An 18,519-nucleotide genomic window follows, 5' to 3' on the forward strand; every position below is an offset into this window, starting at 1 on the left:
TTATTTATATACCTCAAATGCCAAGAGGCATTACATGAGGGGGGTTAACAGACAAAGGAGGGAACAAATAGTAACAGAAACGAAAATGAGACAAATAGCACGCAAACAGTTAAGAAACAAATCATAACAAATACAACATTTCGCACTGCTTCACAAAATGTTCATGAGATGCTGAAGCTACAACATTCGCAGGGAGGGCATTCCACTCACGAATGGATGTTTGCATTGGGGAGTAATAAAAGTAATTAGTGTAACCAAAAGCCGAACTTGCAGTTTACATAAATGATCAACTCGGCTTGAGAAGTGATGAGCCATTTGCAAATAATGAGACCCATGATGGAAAAGTTTATACATGAATGAGAGTCTACGTATTTTTCTTCGATTTTCTAAGAGAGGGATGAGCTGCATTTTTTTGAAATCTGTGATACTCTGCCTGTCATATTTGTTATATATAAAACGGACAGCTTTGTTCTGAATGGACTCAAGCTCATCAATGAGGTACTTCTGATATAGGGACTCCATATCAGCGACACGTACTCTAATTTAGACGAATTAATGAAAGCATAAAGCAAGTACACCGTTAAAACAGAACTTCACCACATAGCAGGCTCCTAGTCGACCGTCATTCCGAATGATATTATTCTGTGTCCTTATTTGCTGAAAATGGGAGGAGGCGCCTATCTGGGACACATTAAGCTTGTCCCAGATAGGCTCCTCCGCACTTCGTGTTTGTGTCTGTCCTTTCGTGTTCCCTAGTCTCGGGGTTTTACATTATGCATCCTCCCCTTGTTTTGAACAAATCATGACACAGAATGATAAGAGATAAACTGATGTTCTGAGGCTGGAACGACATAGAAGGGACAGATACAAACAAAGCCTCAATTTGCCTGAGAAATCACCGATGAAAGATGAAAGTCACTGAAAAGGTTAGCCAGCTGTAGGGATCGAACCCACATCTGCTGGATTGCCGGTCCAGGGCTCTACCATTTCAACAGGTGCCGCTTGCGTCGATTTCCGTCGTATGAATGTGTGTATGAGTGAGCAAAAATGTAAGAGTGAAAGGAGGGTGAGTGAGAGTGAGTGGCTGGTTTGTCGTCCCTTCAGATGACGCACCCCGAAAGTCACTGAGAGGCGTGTTAGCTTAGCTCAATTGGTAGAGCCGTGGACCGGCAATCCAGAAGATGTGGGTTCGATCCCTACAGCTGGCTAACCTTTTCAGTGACTTTCATCTTTCATCGGTGATTTCTCAGGCAAATTGAGGCTTTGTTTGTATCTGTCCCTTCTATGTCGTTCCAGCCTCAGAACATCAGTTTATCTCTTGTTCAACAGGTGCCGCTTGCGTCGATTTCCGTCGTATGAATGTGTGTATGAGTGAGCAAAAATGTAAGAGTGAAAGGAGGGTGAGTGAGTGGCTGGTTTGTCGTCCCTTCAGATGACGCACCCCGAAAGTCGCTGGAGAGGCGTGTTAGCTTAGCTCAATTGGTAGAGCCCTGGACCGGCAATCCAGAAGATGTGGGTTCGATCCCTACAGCTGGCTAACCTTTTCAGTGACTTTCATCTTTCATCACAGAATGATATCATTCGGTATGGTGGTTGGCTAAGAGCGTGTTATGTGGTGAAGTTCTGGTTTAACAGTGTAAAAGCATATTTGCATTTCTACGAGAATTCAAGTGTAGCATTATACCCTCTGCACGTGGGTTCAAGTTTGATTAGGCCGTCACCCGAGATCAGTCCGGTTGCTACACCGAACTTTCAGCGGGGATTGCCTATTCGGATTAATCCGAAATATTAATCGGAATGCTGACGCGCTCACGCTACATTCTCTGCTCCGGGATCATTAATAATCATGGGCACACGCGAGTTTCCTATATATATATATATATATATATATATATATATATATTTTTTTTTTTTTTTACTCTGTGCAAAATGTATTGAATTGCGCAAACATACAGCCGCATATGCAGTCTGTAATTCATTATCAGCGTCCTCGCGGAGGGATTATAATGACTGGGATGTAGAAAGCTTTGAGCCTTGCCAACTGCAATCGGCAAAGGCAGGCCAGCGCGCGGCGTCGACAGAGTGAAAGTTGTGGAGGTTGATCATTCCCAACAGTCCTTACGTTTTACTCTGTTGCCGTTGCTGCTGCTTCGTATCTGCAGTAGAAAGTTCATCGGCCGTTTGTTGCATTTTTCTTTTTCCTTTTATATATATATATATATATGTATGTATGTATGTATGTATGTATGTATGTATGTATGTATGTATGTATGTATGTATGTATGTGTGTGTGTGTGTGTGTGTGTGTGTGTGTGTGTGTGTGTGTGTGTGTGTGTGTGTGTGTGTGTGTGTGTGTGTGTGTGTGTGTGTGTGTGTGTGTGTGTGTGTGTGTGTGTGTGTGTGTGTGTGTGTGTGTGTGTGTGTGTGTGTGTGTGTGTGTGTGTGTGTGTGTGTGTGTGTGTGTGTGTGTGTGTGTGTGTGTGTGTGTGTGTGTGTGTGTGTGTGTGTGTGTGTGTGTGTGTGTGTGTGTGTGTGTGTGTGTGTGTGTGTGTGTGTGTGTGTGTGTGTGTGTGTGTGTGTGTGTGTGTGTGTGTGTGTGTGTGTGTGTGTGTGTGTGTGTGTGTGTGTGTGTGTGTGTGTGTGTGTGTGTGTGTGTGTGTGTGTGTGTGTGTGTGTGTGTGTGTGTGTGTGTGTGTGTGTGTGTGTGTGTGTGTGTGTGTGTGTGTGTGTGTGTGTGTGTGTGTGTGTGTGTGTGTGTGTGTGTGTGTGTGTGTGTGTGTGTGTGTGTGTGTGTGTGTGTGTGTGTGTGTGTGTGTGTGTGTGTGTGTGTGTGTGTGTGTGTGTGTGTGTGTGTGTGTGTGTGTGTGTGTGTGTGTGTGTGTGTGTGTGTGTGTGTGTGTGTGTGTGTGTGTGTGTGTGTGTGTGTGTGTGTGTGTGTGTGTGTGTGTGTGTGTGTGTGTGTGTGTGTGTGTGTGTGTGTGTGTGTGTGTGTGAATGTATAACTGAGTACAGATGGACGCGAAAACAAATAGACTACAAGTAATGAAGAGACTTGGGAGGCCGTATAAGGGTTAAAAACACTTGCTACTTTTATTACATTAATAATTAAGGGGGCGCTAGGAATAGATTTACAGTTAGGGGTCGACGTTTCGGCAGTCAGCGCTGCCTTCAACAGAAGTTCTTCAGAACCTTCTGTTGAAGGCAGCGCTGACTGCCGAAACGTCGACCCCTAACTGTAAATCTATTCCTAGCGCCCCCTTAATTATTAATGTAATAAAAGTAGCAAGTGTTTTTAACCCTTATACGGCCTCCCAAGTCTCTTCATTACTTGTAGTCTATATATATATAGAACAAATAGGTTAATATATCAGACGGCTACGAAGTTGAATAAAAGTGAAATAATAAGACTTGGACTACAGATTAACGTTCCTGTAATCTGAAGTCCAAGTCTTACTATTTCACTTTTATATATATATATATATAACTTGTATTGAAGTCTTAAGACCCGTGCAGTAAGCACGGCCATAACGCCAACGAGATGAACCGAGACAGTGACGAGTAATTAAGCTTTTTTTGAAAGCAGACGACCTCGCTCTCACCGTCCTTGCAACCAATACATAACCCCTCGACATTTTCGTAAACATCACTAATGAGATTGCCAGACGAGAAACTGCGTCGAATGGGTTCGGCGGGAATATTTCGACGCTCAAATTTCGTCCGCTTTAAATTGGTTGTGATGATTCGAAAAGAACCCCCCTCCCTCTGTTCCCGCTTTTCGTCTGCGTAGTATAGTCGTCCGATGCTGAGCACGCACTTGTGAAACAATTTTCTTTTGGAGCAGGTTGCGCTGACGGCAATTGCGTGTACACGTCGTTGACAGGATGTCAGGGACGAAATTAAAAGGTGCTTCGTGGGGCTGTACCGTGCGCCGCGACGGCGGGCTTCAAATAAAATAACGAAATAATACGGGGAAAAGGAAAATACAGGTGTCTTCCTATGGGCAGGTTGAGTGTTTCGTTTGTATGTGTGTGTGTGTGTGTGCTCTCATCGGTTCGGTTACCTTCTGGAAGGAGCCCGAAGGCTTTTGTAAATCCGTCAGAATTACTGACTCACGTATCGTGTTATTCTAAAAAAAAAAAAAAAAAGAAGAGCTAGATTACATCTTTTCGGTCGCGTTTAAAGGGCTAAACGCATGGAGCGTTTTTCCAACGTTTTCAGGACGCGCGCGCGCTCGGCGCGCGTGTGACCTCGTGGAAACCAGTTTTTCAACGCGCGCGGAGGGCGTACGCCGGAATCTGTCGACTACAGATATTCGCGCGCGTCTGGGCGCGTTTTCCGAGAAGTAGACAGAACCATGGCTCTCGTGCGGCAGACAAGGTGGCGTATGAGCAGCTCGCATAAATTTTTTGGGCATTATCCATCACACTAAATTTACGTGAACATTTTAATGGTATCTGGAATGAAGGAACGCAGGAACAACAGGAAAGAAGAGCATCTGCACGTCCTAACAGATATTTGTGGTCAACGAATATAGCAACAGTGGCGCGCGTCACTTGCTCCGTACGCGTCCCATGCGTTTCGGGAGGTCGCCTCGCTGGTGTTTCTTCGCCGCGTGTGCAAGGCCATGGCGTACGCACAACGTTTTGACGCTGAGAAAACGTCCAATGCGTTTCGCCCTTAAACGTCATTCGTAATAGACTTATTCTGGCCCTATAGTTGAAGGCAGTCTAGGGAAGTATCTCATTTACTACAAGCAATCACTTACGACAAATCAACGAGTAACTGTAATTTTGTACTCTTTCTCGTAGAGCAACTTTGATGTTGAATGGCAGTCATCGAGAAGTAGTGAACGAAGATGCGTCTAATTTCTGGAATTAGAGAAGAGAGGTAGACAGGAAATTCGAAAATAACCGTAACTAATTGTTGTGTAGTTACTTTAGGATATCGGGTTCGTCTCTCCCATTTCAGAAACAGGAAATTATAAAGTAATCGTAACAAAATGCTGTATAGTTAGTTTAGGATTTCGTGTTTGTGTCTCTCATTTCAGAAACAACTCGGCGCGGAAATTGCAAATTGTTCGAGAATCTTCTTGACCTCATCAACCTTCATTTTCTCCTCCCCCTTTTCTCGTCTTTCCGATTCCTGGAAATAAACATTTGTAGTTAGCGCTCGTACATCCTTTCTGCCGTCCCTCTGTCCCGTCTACGTAACAGTCGTTTCAGCGCTTGAAATTTCAATTCTCAGATCCGTACGGATCGCAAACTAGCCTCAGGTAAAACATTGTTCAGAGACTATAGTCTCACCTCCGTTCACTGCCTGTCGCCGACACAGCATTCAACGTGAAAGTTGCATTCTGAGAAAGAGTGATTAGTTGCAGTCACTGTTTATTAGAAGGAGTGCAATTTAACTGCACAGTTCTGTAAAACATAAAACGGCGCATGCGCGATGCGCAAGCACCAAATTGCACGTTGAATCTCTAAGGCCAATTTATAGCCCCCATTTGCCCTATTTTCGTCGCGGTTAATCTTCGGTATAAAGTACACAATAGGGATATAGCGAAGACTTTTTATGCCCAATGCGAACTGAGTGGCACAGGTTTCGCTTATTTAAAAAGTGTACGCGACTAAGCAATATCCCAATATCTCGGAAAATGACATTTATTTATGGTACACAACGAATGGTACCGCAACTGTTCATCCCAATTATTAAATTACGTACGATATAGAAACTGCACACGTAAGTTCTATGTGCTAGCACACAAAAGAACTGTACCCTGTAATCGGTCGCCATCCCAGTACGAATTAACGAATTTCTCGCATTAGCCGAGAAATCGAATTAACAACCGCATCAGTAACAGAGATACCACCACCACGAACTATCCCATCTCATGTATTATTTGCCCACCGGAGAGCTGCACCACGCCATACATTACTTTCCCCGTAAGGTCTCATAAAACTCGGAAGAAAAAAAAAGCTCTGCTTGCCGTGAGCGATAAAAAACAAAACAAAAATCAATCGCAGGCAGACGAGCCACTCGATGCGCTCGCGTAATTCGAACCGCGCCCGGCCATGAAGAGGGTTACGTATTGGTGTACGTGCCGTGAATTCCTCGTCCAGTTTTAGTTTCTCTTGTAAAATTCACCAGGGAGCTGTAGTCCTTCGCTATATTTAACCAATGGCCTGGCGGAGCGATCAATGACGGTCGAACGGTTCATTAAAAGGTGCGCATTCTAGGCCTTTATTACGGGACTGGACGGAGGCTCTGTGATTCCAGTTTCGGGTCGTGTAGCGCAACCTGTGGGAGAGTGTTAGGGTAGGGAGGGAATACGAGGGAAAACGAGAAACAGAAAACAAGTGGATGCAGCGTTCCAGGTTCTTCGGGAAACGGCAAGCAGTTGGGAGATCTGCACTGGTTCGTACACTCCTAAAAATGAACTTCACCGCATTGCACGCTCTTATAGCCAACCATAATATCGAATGATATCGTTACCTGTCCTGATTTGTTGGAAACGGCAGGAGTACGCCTTTTTGTGTGACACTTATGCTGTTCATAATTCTCACAAAAATCATTTTCAGCAAATCAGTGAAAATAACGATATCATTCGAGATTATGGTTGGTTAGGAGCGTGCTATGCGGTGGAGTTCATTTCTAAGAGTGTACGGTTTCTAGTAGTCCCTGGAAAAGTAACTGTTTTTATACGAGTATTGCCGTCCTAGTCGTGCGTGTGACTTTTCCAGAACCCGGCCAGAAAGGAAAGAGACAAGGAAAGAAGGGAAATGTGACTCAAACAAAGGATGAATCGACGAACAGAGAGGGAAGTATAATTCGGCGCTGTTTCCCCTCTGTTTGTGAAATAGATTGTTCATTTAAACATTGAGGGAAGCAGAAAGCGAGGGTAAGAAAAGTCTTGTTGGCCTATTTCATTGCACTCGTGCCCCGTGTTCTGTTTGCGAAATAATTTGTTCATCGTCGGTTTGAGCTTTCGTTTCGTATGCCTTTTTTTTTTTTCTTCTTTTTCTGACATCCTTTCTGTTCCGTCGGCATGTTAGCATGCTTACTGGCTTCTTGGTTATGGACTTTTCTGCTTCCAGGGACTTCTGCTTCTATCTGCTTCCAAGAATTTCAAACTTTAGTTTAGGCATTGGTATTAACATTACTTTAGGTAAGGGGAAGTCAAATTGTTATCCATATCTCTATGAAATGTTTGTATATTGGGGGCACAAAATCCCCAGATGTTTCCTCAGTTTGAGTACGGGTGGCGGTTGAAGAATGAATCAGCAGTAGATGAAGTCGAGGCTACAAAATTGAGACTATGTGAAAAAAAAAAAAAAAACTAGGAAATATCGAACGTTCCAAGCACGTGGAAACGTATATCGTGCCAGTATACCCCATGTACCTCTCTTCCTGCGGAGAATGCGAGCCATATTCGATCGGCAATAACTTAGCCTGGATACCCTGCAAATTACACAATACCCCTGGTACAAGTTTTCCCCATGCAATGAACCGGAAAATGTTTCTTGTAAAACACCGGGATTTTGCGTTCAGCATTATGCTAGTACGCAAAACCAAAAACCACACATGGCAAGCTCCTCCCCCCCCCCCCATAACCTCACCCCCAAATGCACCCCTGCTCCGTCCTCTCCCACGACCGCATCGAGTTCGAAATCACTCCCTGTGCCCGGGTCTATTAAGACCGCATTCTCATACGGCACTCCAGCATAGTTCAAAAGCGGCTTAGAGTTGGAGGGAAAAAAAAAGGTTTCCACCGGGTGATTGCGGGAAGCGCGATCGAACGTTCCCAACAAATAGAGCCCGCTGAAAAATCTGGCTAATTTAGACGCTGGCATCTCGAAAATGCTCGCCTGTCCTAGCCTTTCAACTCCAGCATTGCGTAGCCTCGTTCCCTCGACGCTTCCCTGATTGACTACCAGGGGAAGCACGCGTCGGGGGGCGCAGCGCCGCCACGCGGTAAGTCGGCGCAATAGTCGGTCGCGTCCCAGCAATCGCGGTTCCAGTTTAGGGGTGAATGAAGTTAATGAAGTGTGGGGGGGTCGCGACGGTATAGTCTGAACGCTGTGGTGTTCGCACGCTGTGCGTCGGGATTCCGTCGAGCGTGTCTTCAAATAGATGGCGGGTGTGGAGAAGGAGAAACGAGAACTTATTTGTCGGCCAGCGAATGAGGCCATGGCTGGTTTGATTTTATGAAGCGTACAAGCAGAACGATGTTTATATGAAGTTAGGACGTTATAGTTCCGCAGCAGCACACTTGCACAGCAAATGGCTCATGACATTTTATACAGCTACAAACAGTACATGCCTAATGCACTACCGTGAGATATACAGCGACGATCACAGTTGGATGTACACCTCCAGTTTCATTTTTGTTTTGTTTTTTCTGCCAATAAATGAACCATCATCTCGAATGATACCGTTATCTGACCTGATTTGTTGAAAACAGGAGGCGTCTTTTTTGTGACACTTATGCTGCTCCTAACTGTCACAAAAAAAAGCGTACGCCTTCAGTTTTCAACAGATCAGGGCAGATAACTATGTCATTCGAGATGATGGTTGACTAGGAGCGTGCTATGCCATGAAGTTCATTTTTAAGAGTGCAGGCAAACTACGTGAAATTGTAAATAAGGCGCTCACCAAGAAGGATGGAATTATAATGGGGCGGCAAACGAGGAGGCTCAAAACACATTTTTCATCGCTCCTGTCTCTTGACGAATTACGTACGTAATAAAGACATTCCAGTTTGCCCGCTTTTATTGCGTACGGTAATAACAACCACCACCACATCCTTCATGTCTTCCTTTCCCGAACTTCCTCCAAAAATATGTAACCTTCGCGTGCCTCCCGAAAGAATTTAATCCCGGAAAAGTCAGCCCAGTTGTCCTCGTTGAAGACGAGGCAAGGGCGTCCCGTAAACCAAACATGGACCAACAAAACAAACACCAGCTCCCTCTCGAGCTCCTTTCTTCCTTCCTCGAGAATTCCGTGTGCGTGGCTGCTGCGAGCTTTGTCCCCGGGGTGTCATATTTCTAGCACATAAGCGGCATTTTCGCGCGCGCTCTCGCGTGCGCGAGATTCCAATTGTGAGCGGGAAAAAAAAAAGAAAGAAAAACGAATGAAGAAAGCGTGTCCAAAACGTTCGCAGCGCCTCGCGGTGAGCGAATCCGAAATGCGAGACAGGACTACGGGGCCGAGTTTTGAGAATGCGTCTTCATTTCCTTGGTCGCCGCACGAGCAAATCGAGCGCGTACGCTCTGGAAATATGCGACCCTCTCTGCTCGCTCGGGAGAAAGAGTGAAAATTGAGCTAAGGCGACGGAAGATATTTTTCTGTCGGAGTGGCGCGTGCGGAGCTTGGAAGACAGGAAGGACAGTTTGTCAACGTCGGCGCCGGTGTCGCCCTGGAAACTGTCTTTGCCCAACCTCGGATTCTTCTTCTTTTTTTCTTTTTTTTTCTTTTCTGCTTCATTTTGCCTTTTTCGTATGTTTCCTTTCTAACACGTTAGATCGACAACAGTTCGTTCTCAAGAATGTAATCTACGAACGGCTTCAATAGGAGTTCTGAATGGAGGATATTCATTTCTTTCGACGCCGCGAAGCAACCGCGGCCATGAGGTTTGACAGCCAGGGACAGCAGAAACGAGAGGGATTGCTGGATAACATGGTGCGGAGCGTCACCAATTTGCACGACGACATGCCAAATTGTGCGCCGTAAAGTCAGCTTCGCCGTATTGGACGCGTGCTATGCAGGCAAAGCACGCTTTACAGGCGCTGCGCAGGACAGTCAAAAAAAAAAAAAACTCCTGCGGTGCTGAGCAATTGCCTGTTCACGCCGCCTCTGCTTGCGTTTATCGCGGAGTCGGGTAAGGAGTCTTAGAAGGTGGCGCACACCTCCACGACTTATCACAGAAAATCAGGGGGGCGTCCTTTATAGGTACCGTCCAAATGCCGTCACAAGCACGAAGTACAGAAGAAGATTACGGTGATTTCAGATCGGTCCTCCATAACGAGAAGGGGAACGCTCCCAATCACGTTCATCTTCTCAGTGCTAAACTATCTCTCTTTTTCTTCTTCTTCTCCGTTTTATTAATCCCGACCGAAGAAACGTCATATAAACCACAGTACTGAGCACCAAAAAATAAAGCGAGGCTGAAGCAGAGCGACAAAAAACACGGAAATACAAAAAAAAAAAAAGAAAGAAAGAAAGAAACGGCTGGCAACTTTTCTCTAATCGGATTGGCGCCGGAATTCAGTGAGCACTTGGCGCAACTCCTCTTTGAACGCGGACAGCAATCCAATACCCGACCACAACGCTGATCCTCGGAAGGATTAACGCGTTCAACGACCGTCCTGTATGCACGTGAATGTTTTCTGCCTGGCTGATTTATTTATCGCATTTATGTTCCCCTCTCGCTGGAAAGCCCCCCCCCCCCCCCCCCCCGCAACACAACGCAAAGCGCTCGTAACATTCGCCGAAAACCGGTTTCGGTCCTGACCCTTAAAACCGTTTCTTCTAAATGTCTTTTTTTTTTTAATTCCGTGTTAGCGCCGCGAAGCAACTCTGGCTATGAGCGGTATACAGACGTGGACAGATGGAGAGAGGACAGCAGGAAGGAGTGGGGGACAGGGGGGTTAGTATGCGTCCTGGGCCGACTTCAGGGGGAACCTTGCCGACATTCGTCTGGAAAGTCTTCGGAAAACTCTGACAGCACACAGCGCAGGTGACAGGACCCCCTAAATTTCGAGATATTAAAGGGACCGTAACTCGCTGCAGTACAAGTGATTGATGGAGGTAAGAACTCCTATCTGCAGGTATTTAGTTACGGGTGCAATATTGTTCTTCTACGCTTCGTAATTCTATTTTCAGTTTATTGTTCGATACTTCTCCTTCATAACGTGTGCAGCGTTAATACAAAAACGCACTTTTTTTTTTTTTTTCGGATGCGGGTCAGTAGATGCTCCGCCATTCAGACATCGCTACCCATTGTTACGTCTTCTGAAGAATGGTAGCACCCAATCAGACGCTAACGCAGAAGTACACTCTTAAGAATGAACTTCACCGCATAGCACACTCCTAGCCAACCATCATCTCGAATGATATCGTTATCGGCCCTGACTTGTTGAAAATGGGAGGCGTACGCCTTTTTTGTGACACTTATGCTGTTCATAAGTGTCAAAAAAGGCGTACGCCCCCCGTTTTCGACAAATCAGGGCAGATAACGGTATCATTTGAGATTATAGTTGTCTAGGAGCGTGCTATGCGGTGAAGTTCATTTTTAAGAGTGTACGCATAACGCTCTCATTTACACTCTTAAAAATGAAGTCCACCACATGGCACGCTGCTAGCCTACCATAATCCCGAATGACACCGTTATCGTCCCCGATTTGTTGAAAACGGGAGGCGGAGCCTATTTTATAGCCATAATGCAGTATACATAATGGACCCAAGTAATAGGCTCCGCCTCCCGTTATCAACAAATCATGGGCGAGAAAGTTGTCATGCGGGAAGATGGTTGGCCAGGAGCACGCTATGAGCTGAAGATACGCACCTATCAAATTCGCCTATACAAAAGCTGTCACAGCCAACAAGTTAAAATCGCCGTTTGGAGCCGACACAGTCGGCGGGCTACACTCTTTAAAATGAACTTCACCGCATAGCACGCTCCTAGCCAACCATCATCTCGAATGATATCGTTATGAGCCCTGTTTTGTTCAAAACGGTAGGCGTACGCCTTTTTTGTGACACTTATGCTGTTCATAATTGTCACAAAAAAGGAGTACACCTCCCATTTTCAACAAATCAGTGAAAATAACGATATCATTCGAGATTATGGTTGGCTAGGAGCGTGCTATGCGGTGAAGTTCATTTCTAAGAGTGTAGCTTGGTAGAGTTCATAGCCCCTTTGAAGAATGTAAGTGTAAGTGTGTAATGAAGTGTAATGAAGTGTAAGTGTGAAGTGAGAAAATATTCGTACGCGCAGCAAGTCACCTATGGACTGCATTAAAGAGAGCAAGTAAATTCTTGCGACGAGTAAGCATATCGGACACCAAGGGGAAGCCCCGCTACTATTGAGAAAGGTTCTTTAGTGCGAGGTGTCATAGACTCGAATCGCGTGTGCTAACGTTATGTGCACGATGTCCCGCTATGAGAAAGCGTGAGTTTCCCTGTTGGCTAAGCACATAGCGGGAACATTCCTTCGTGCGTACATGCATCGCTGTCAAGCAAAACAGCGGCAGAACAAACTTTCCTCGCTTCGTGGAGGCCCAGAGCCTCCCCTTGTGAACCGCCTATCAATCACGGGGCGTTCAGCGGCAGCTTCTTGCCGCCTTCGCGATGACCGGATGGCATAAATTTCCTCACAAAGAGGGGCTGCAAATCGAAACCGCAGTGACCCGACGCCATGCACGCAGCGCCCACCGCATAAACGAACAAATAAACGAAACAACGGCCGAGAAAATAAGAGGGGGCGCATTGAAATGCTAATTTCGCCGTCCTCCCCCTTCTTTTATATGCCTCTTATTCCGGCGAAATCGCACGCGAGGCTGACTGGCTGGCCGGCCGGTCAGTCCGTCATCCAACATTCCAATTTTCGCGTTACTATTACTGTTTTTTTTTTCTCTCTCTCTCTCTTTCAATCTGTTACGTCTCTCTCTCTCTCTCTCTTCAAAACCATTTCCATAGCTACATTTTCATGAGCCGATTTTGATTCTTTTACTCGTTTCATACACGTACAGAAGCCCAAATGAAAAAAAGGAAGAAAGGAGGAAAAGGAGATTCCATACGCCTCGAGAAATCCACCCGAATTTTTGAAATGTCTCCCGCTCTTTCTGCCGTACATTTTATATCCGTACATATATCACTGCTTCGTTTTTTTGTTTCGTTTTTTGTTTTTTTGTTTTCCGAGAAATTTTGTCCGGCGGCGTCCGTTTCAAATCGCCCGTCACGTATGACGCACATTCCCCCACGCACGCCGCTTCCTACAAACGGTGGACACACGCAGGTGAATGGAAGAAACGCCGGAACGGCCGGTGAGAGACAAAAAATAATTTCTTGCCAGGATTTATTTAACTGGGAGGAAACAAATACGTTTTTAAGGCGCGGAAATGCCATCAAAACCGACGTTGAAGGCAGACTTGGCGAGGATCCGAAAAAAAAAAAAAAAAATAGGTGAGCATCATATCGAACACGAACCACCCCCGCGATACCGAATACAACATTCGTATTCATTTTGCGCGAGTAATGAACTCGTAAATGATGACAATAGCAAACCGAAACCGAAACGCGAAGAGCAGAAAACAGAGCTATACGGCGGTTCGTCCGGAGGAGGATACCGTGACGTCACCCAGCATTGTCGTCTGCTTCGAAACCTTCATACTCCCTTGCCGGATGGTGTCAGCAGCGTGTTGCTTTCAGTGTCCTCTCGCTTCGTTTGAATAAAATCTGCGCAGTTTTGGAACGCGATATTTCGTACACATGTTCCTGACATCCGGGAGGTCACGGATATGCCACAACCTTTGTGGTGATTTTGTTGCGGAGTCCCACATTAAAGAGCAAAAATGAAACAAAGAGGCCGGTACCCTGACATCATAAATTCCGTTCCTCTTGCGTTGTTGTCATGGTAACGTCCTCTTTCATTCCGCGAGGAGAAATTTTTGCACTTTTTAGTGCCCGCCTTTAAAAAAAATATCCAGCTTTGTAAAGAAATAAAATTTAAACATTCTGCATATTTTGACAAAATCTTCCTACGTTGCCACGCAAAAAAAACTAACAAAAAGCGCTATTCAAAACGATACAAGACACAATTCAGTGACTTAAGAGCTAGAATAATCAGGTCTGTGCGATAATACACTGAGTCTGAGGTGCAGAGGGACCGAACGGATACAAAGGGGACAAGACGTAGACTCAAACCAGCAATTTTATTGCAATTTATTTATATAATCATTTATTATCATCTATATAATCGCAGCACTCGCATTTTATACCAATGTTCTACCTTAGTATACTATTATATATGTTATATATATATACAGGGTGTCCCAGAAAACGTGTCATTGAATTATAATATAAAAAAAACTACGTCACCTAGAATCATGCGGTCAACAGCATTTGTTCTTATTAGGTTTTGCCACCTCCTACTGTGAATGTCATGTACTCCAAGTTTAATTATGTAAATATTTGCGAACTGAACTCGGAAATTTGCCAAGTAAAGGTCACTTTTTTACCCCACCAATATGAAGAGCGTGCCGAATTCACTCAAATCCATGATAATTCACAATGATATTCAGGAGCTATATTCAGGAGGCATATGTTTATATATATATATACGTATATATATTATGCATCCTACGGTGCCGGCGACGAACACACAACTCTGTCCCACACAACCCACCACATATGCAGTCACATCGATGCAGAACGAAAAGGGCGAAAGCACGAGCTTATGTACCTTAAAAACCCGAGACGACGATCCCTACAAGAAAAATGAAAAGATGTCACGTCCAATCGCCCCGTATGCGCGAGCTCTTCGCACACAGGGACGCACGCGCGCGTCGAGAAAGATGCGCACATTGAGCGCGCCTGAGCGCCTGCATCCCGGCATCGCTCAGGCCATATGCAAGAGCATCATCCATCTTAGTTTAGCCTCCGCCCCACGCTATTTCTCCTCGTTTTTCGGACTTCTTTGCGCATCTTACAGTTTTCCTTTACACGACACAGCGTTGCCAGACTTCGTTTGACTTTCGCTTGTCCTCTCGACATTGTTTACACATTAGATAGGCTACTCGTTCGGCCTTCTTTTTCTAATCGTCATTTTTTTTTTCGCTCCTCCTTCCCCTCTTCTTCTCCTCCAAGTATCTTATTCCGGCCATCCAAGAGAAGAGGAAGTCACGGCCCATTTGACCCTATTTATTTAGACCGGTACGTCGAGCACTATATGCGACCTTTTTTATGCTACGTTCTAGTAGAATGGTGAGAAGAAACGAAAAAAAAACTACTTTCTCACTCTCGTTTTATTATTATTATTATTATTTTCCGCGTTTCGGGCGATGTTGCGCAATAAATGCGCCATTTTACTGCGGTATTAAAATAATAACGGTAAAACGAAAACGGCCGTGTGCGTGACGGCGCCCGTAGCAGAACCAATTTACTTATAAAGCTTGAAAAGTGAAAAAGAAAGAAATAACATCGTAGTCTCGTCACGCCTACTTTTACGGGCATTTTAAACGTATGTTGCGATATGGCCATCGAGTTAAGGCTGGAACGTCGTAAATAAAAAAAAATAAAATAAAGGGCCTCGCAAACCATCGAAGACGACGGTTTTTCACGAGAGCGACTTTCGAAGCTTGGTTCCGCCACACGTTATTTGTAAGGGTCCAGGATACGTTGCATAACAAAGGACGCGGGGGTTGCGGAGACGAAGCCACTTATGAAACTGTTCGCTATAGGAGAAGCTTACGCACGCTCGCAGCGGCTTAACGGGATGCGTTTCCACAAAACGACAAAAAAGGAAGGGAAACACAGCCCGGGCCAGCATCCGCTGTTATTTCGTTGCACAAAACGAAGCCTATTTGCAAACGGGTTCCTCGTTGAGAACGAAGCTCTTCCCATAGCGATACTAGTTCCCTCTATTTGCTTTACCCTATTTCTACCGTGACGCGACCCTCGCATAGTAGCGTACGAAGTCGTAACGCTGTTTCGCAAATGCCGGAAACAACAAGCCAAAGGGACTCCGAAGAGGCCGGTCGCATTCGGAAGTAGCTGATTCGGTAAGCTTCCCTCCCTTACAAAATGGCGGCGGGTCAGTGTTTCGCCGGCCCGGAAACTGTGAACAAGTGTGACTCGTTGTTGGCACCAACAGTAACAATGCCGTGTGGCGGACGCTGAAGGAAACGTCGAAGGAGGAAATAAACTTTCCTGTCGATCAGTCGAGATTAGAGCAAACTTAGAGAAACAAGATTAGAGAAGCCGCGTAACCACATGCGGAGAATCTGTGCGGAAACGCGAACGCGGCGCGGTAAACTCTTGCCGCTGGGCGGGAAAAGCCACCTCCGCTTTCAGTTTTTTTGGGGATCGCGCAGTGCACCATTTTTGGCGGCATCCGCACATGCTCGGCCAATCAGGAAGTAAACGGAAGTTGCGTGCGTTCTTGTTTTCTTCCGCACCAAAACGCAGTTATCGTGAACCATGGTTTGTTGTTGTCACGCGGCAGTTTGTGACATGCTAGCAGTGACCACGGGATTGCGACACAAGCGCCAGGTATATTTTGATTACGCTGTATATATCGTGAAATGAAAATGGCATAATGGTAATTAAGAAGCTTAAAACAATCATTATAAACACACGGTACGCTCATAATTATTTGCGGGACCTGTCATTATACACGCGTATTGACGTCGGGAAATCGGAATCGTGTTTGTCCCGCGGACGTATATATGCGGGCATTGCGTGTGTTTGCCCCGAGGGCTGTAAGATTGTCCTCCCATATCCTTATAAGGGCTTCAGTCGCTAAGACAGACCACACGATACGTTTTTCTTTTTCTCTTTATTTATTTATTTGTTTATTTTTTTTAAGTTTTGACGAGGGATAACGCAGGTTACGAGTTTATCTCGTAGTTTGTTCCACTGCTGATTTCACAGCTACCCTTATATCCTTGTACGTGTTCTTGGTTATGGGCCTGTTGCACTGAAGTGTTGTCCGGCGTGGTCCCTGCCTAACGGATGTTCCTCGACAAACGGCAGTGGTCAACATAATGGAAAGTGGCTGTTTTCCTTCGGACCGCTCCGGAGCTTTTTTCGAAGACTGCTGCATTACAATTTTAGCCGCCATTTTTAATTAGCTATTAAAATAATCGCAAAACGAAGTAACGTCACAAATTCGTAAATTAATAATAATAATAATAATAACCTCGAGGTTATACTTCGCGAGACAAGTGTGATCGCGAGCCACGCCGGTCAGTCTATAGTGATTCACCCGTGGGGACTTCCGAGGCCTCTCAGCCTCCCGTATTTCACTCCCTCATGGACGACGACGACGTGTCCGCGCCACTTGCACCCCGCGGCCAAGTGGCCGGACGGTGCTGAGTAATGAAAGAGCAATGCGTTCCTCGAACCGTCATGGTACGCTCTACACTCCTATAAATGAACTTCACCTCATAGCACGCTCCTAACCAACCGTCAGCCCCAATGACATCGTTCTCTCCCGTGATTTGTTGAAAAAGGGGAGGCGTTACGCTTTTTTTTTGTGACACTTACGCAGTTACGATAATTGTCACAAAAAGGCGTACGCCCCGTGCTTGCCACGAATCAGGTATGATAACGGTATCATTCTGGGCAATGGCTGGCCTTCGGCGTGTTATGAAGTGAAATTCCGTTTCAAGAGTGGATGATGGATGGGTGTCAGTTTCTGAAAGCGACATGCATTTACCCGTGTTGACGACGTATAGTCCCGTCACTTCAAAGAGAAGGAAACGTGCTAGTAACCGTGTGCTCGAGCAGAAAGAGAAAGAGAGAACAAAAAGAAAAAGCGAGAGAAATTGCGCAGACGGCGCAAAAAGATTGCTTCCATGACCAGTATACGACCCATACCCACTAAATATGTCACACAAAGAAAAGTTGCAGTCACGAAATAAACAGAAATAGAAAAGACCAAAACAAAAAAACCTAAACCCCCGGCAAGCTTCCCCTGCAATCCGCTAGACGGCGCTCGTCCGCTTCAACGACTCACGCGTCCGGTTCGAGATTATACGGGACACCGAGAGAAAGTTATATGTATACATATAGGTATATACAGCAGCCGTTACATAATAAACAGCGACCCCTATATCACGTCCGCGCCATCTTGCGAAGCCAGCCGACCGTAAAGTTTTGGGCCGCATTCGTACAAAGGAGGGAGAAAATCAAAACACAGAAAAGGAAAAGAGAAAGGCGCTAGAGCTCAGGGAGAGGAATTCCACCGGCCTGGAGTGGAAGGCACTCGTAGAAGGCATACACGCCTAGGAGACAAGAAGCAAAGATACGATCGACTCGGCTATTGTGTTTTCCGGCCGACTGTTTCTCCTGCCTCGGCCGACGATTGTGCTCGCAAAACGTCCCGGTATTATTCGGCCAATGTGGCCCCGAGCTGTAGTGGCCGGAAATTCTCCGGAAGTTTCTCCGATAAAAAAAAACTAAAATGAACGAAAACGAGATAAAGAAACAAAACTGAGAGAGGCAGTAAAGCACGAGCACACACACGCACACACACAAAAAAGAAGAAAATCATGAAACGACGGAAACAAAAATCGCAGAGTATCCTCCTTTAAAGCGTGCTTTCACTGCAATGCCGCCTTGCGTGGAGGAGAAGATACCTTCGCCAATCTCTGAAGTATAGAGCGGATTTTATGTTTTGGACAGGCTTCTCGGTACTCGCCAGTGTTCACATCAGTGCCTAACACGCAATGACACAGCACTTTGTGTTGCTGGGTCCGATAATGTTCCAAGAGACCCCACCACCACCCCCGGCAAGCCCTC

The 18,519-nt window shown here is 45.7% G+C and overlaps 1 protein-coding gene across 2 annotated transcripts in view; it reads right to left on the minus strand.

Annotated features, from left to right (window-relative positions):
* The window catches only part of LOC135389043 (semaphorin-2A-like), a 162,039-nt gene that overhangs the window by 35,492 nt on the left and 108,028 nt on the right, over window positions 1-18,519 (minus strand). The gene's annotated exons all lie outside the window — the stretch shown is intronic.

Source organism: Ornithodoros turicata, chromosome 3 (assembly GCF_037126465.1).
Source record: "Ornithodoros turicata isolate Travis chromosome 3, ASM3712646v1, whole genome shotgun sequence".
NCBI classification, from domain to species: Eukaryota; Metazoa; Arthropoda; class Arachnida; order Ixodida; family Argasidae; genus Ornithodoros; species Ornithodoros turicata.